Source organism: Pseudophryne corroboree, chromosome 1, assembly GCF_028390025.1.
Source record: "Pseudophryne corroboree isolate aPseCor3 chromosome 1, aPseCor3.hap2, whole genome shotgun sequence".
In the NCBI taxonomy this organism is placed as follows: domain Eukaryota; kingdom Metazoa; phylum Chordata; class Amphibia; order Anura; family Myobatrachidae; genus Pseudophryne; species Pseudophryne corroboree.
The window spans coordinates 174,827,119-174,830,212 of NC_086444.1; positions in this window are offsets into that span (position 1 = coordinate 174,827,119).

Here is a 3,094-nt window from a genome sequence, read left to right on the forward strand (position 1 = left end):
AGCCTTGTCAGTTTTCTTTCAGAAACAATTGGCTTCTCTTCCTGAGGTCCAGACGTTCGTAAAGGGGGTTCTGCGCATCCAACCTCCCTTTGTGCCTCCTGCGGCGCCATGGGATCTTAATGTGGTGTTGCAGTTACTTAAATAGGACTGGTTTGAGCCTCTACAAGATGTAGAGTTGAATTTTCTCACTTGGAAAGTGGTCATGCTATTGGCCTTGGCCTCAGGCAGACGGGTGTCTGAGTTAGGAGCTCTCTCACACAAAAGAGTCCTTACTTAATATTTCATGAAGATAGGGCTGAACTGAGAACACGTCAGCATTTTCTTCCGAAGGTTGTGTCTTCTTTTCATATCAACCAACCAGTGGTGGTGCCAGTGGCTTCTGACACGTCAGCCGTCTCAAAATCCTTGGATGTCGTCAGAGCGTTGAGGATTTGTTACAAGAACGGCTAGGATAAGGAAAACAGAATCTTTGTTTATCCTCTATGACCCCAACAAGATTGGGGGTCCTGCTTCTAAGCAGACTATTGCGCGCTGGATCAGGGGTACCATTCAGCACGCTCATTCCACGGAAGGATTGCCGTTACTGAATTCGGTAAAAGCCCACTCTACAAGGAAAGTGGGTTCGTCCTGGGCGGCTGCCCGGGGTGTCTCGGCTTTACAAATCTGCCGAGCTGCTACTTGGTCAGGTGCAAACACGTTTGCTAAGTTTTATAAGTTTGACACTTTGGCTGCTGACGACCTAAGATTTGGTCAGTCAGTTCTGCAGCAACATTAGCACTTTCCCGCCCTTACTGGGAGCTTTAGTACATCCCCATGGTACTAAAATGGACCCCAGCATCCTCTAGGACGTAAGAGAAAACAGGATTTTAATTACCTGCCGGTAAATCCTTTTCTCGTAGTCCGTAGAGGATGCTGGGCGCCCGCCCAGTGCTCATTTTTCCTGATTACGTTTATCTTTTTGCACATTTTTCATGTGTTCAGATGTTAACAGCTGTTGCGTTATGCATGCTGGTTGGCATGACTTATGTTAAAGGCCATGTTAGCCGACATGTTGTTTATGTATGGTGTGAGCTGGTGTGAATCTCGCCACAAGTTTAATAGTAATTCCTCTCTCGAGAATGTCCGTCTCCTCGGGCACAGTTCCTATACTGAGGTATGGAGGAGGGGCATAGAGGGAGGAGCCAGTTCACACTGTTAAAAAGTCTTATAGTGCCGAAGGCACCTGCGGAACAGTCTATACCCCATGGTACTAAAATGGACCCCAGCATCCTCTACGGACTACGAGAAAAGGATTTACCGGCAGATAATTAAAATCCTATTATTATTATTATCATCCTTTATTTATATGGCGCCGCAAGGGTTCCGCAGCGCCCAATTACAGAGTACATATGCACATAATCAAAACAGGAAAACAGTGACTAAAAGTTGAAGACAATATAGGACAAGTACAGGGTAACTAAGCATAACTACACCAGTAAACGACATAGAGATAAGTTTCAAGGTGGTCAAAAAACTGCGGGATTTGGGCAGTTGAGGATTATTAACGTAAGAAAAGGATAAGCACATGAGGGAAGAGGGCCCTACTGGTGAGAGCTTACATTCTAAAGGGTATGAGAGTTGTGCGTGTTCTACCCTCATAGAGTAGATTCTGCTTGCTAAACATTACATTTTAGTAAACACTGCTCAGGTCTTTTAGGTCCCCCCCTTTGTAAATTAGACCGCTTGTGTCACTGACAAGGAATACAAAGTAGCAGGTGCTATCCTGAGCTGGGTACAGAGATAAGTAGCACAGATAGGCAGGAATACTGCAAACTGCAGAAAGATGACTCACCAGCAAACTGCTGTCTAGATCTTCTCCATGTATTATAACACCAGGATATTTCACTGCAAAGGGCCAGCAAGCAGGAGACTGTGGCTGGTCTGGATCATCAATCCTCCATGCAAAAAGAGCCAAATGTTTGCTTATTGACAGCACAGTACACCTTGTGTATGCCATTGTACATGTATTTTAGCTAATGTCTATTCAATGTTACTGTACATTTGGTACAGTGCCTACCTGTATTTCAGCACAGTTTGTGTGCGAGGTCAGTAATAGAAGGTTACTGATAGCAGGGGCATTTCTACCTATTGGCCAGTATGGCACTTGCCAGAGTGGCCACCTGGCAGTGCCATCCACAACCACGGGGTAGCCTCGCATAGTATTCAAAACAGAGGGGTGGTCCGGGTGTGCACAAGACCACCCCTAAGCAGTGCTCATCCACTGACTGTTCCACACTTCTGCAGTCGATACCAGTCTGCCCTTCAGATGCAGATTACTCTCACCATGAATGCAGTCATGATGGCGAATTTAGCAAGGGAGTCTCACTTTTCAGTCTGGATCATAGGTTACAACATAATCTGTATGGAGAACTATGAAGTCTGGGGGCCATATGGATAACTAGACCACTGACTGCCTGTCCAGCTGTGTTGAGACTACATGTTGAGACATTAATAGTGCCATTACAGCTAGAGAGGCCTGAAAAGCTTAGTATTTTTAGTTTGCTAAGTGTTATATATATATATATATATATATATATATATATATATATATATAAAAAATGTCCCATCGGAGTCCCTGCCCGCACCTTCCCTGTAATTCCCCCTCTGGGTCCCTGGAAGGGGAGGGGAATCACTTACTTTGCCTGGGGTGTTCAGACCACTACAACAAACTTCTTCACTGATCCTTGAAAGACAGTAGACAAGCAACCACCACAGACAATTCTGGGTGTATGCCAGGGGTTCCCAAACTAGACCGCAGGGACCACTAACAATCCAGGTTTAAAGTATATCTATGCTATAGCAAAGGCGAACTAATTAGTACCCCAGTCATTTTGATTTAACCACCTGCGCTCAGCCATGGATATCCTTAAAACCTGGACTGTTATGGCACCTTGAGGAACAATTTAGGAACCACTGGTGTATGCCCTTGCAGTCATGCTGACTTATCTTGGAGACTAGACACCAGTTGCCTTGGCTCCTTCTGGTTTGTCCTAAATAGTCTTCTTCTATTTGCAAAACCTTGGAACAAAAGTGACCGTCCTCTGGCTAGAAAGAA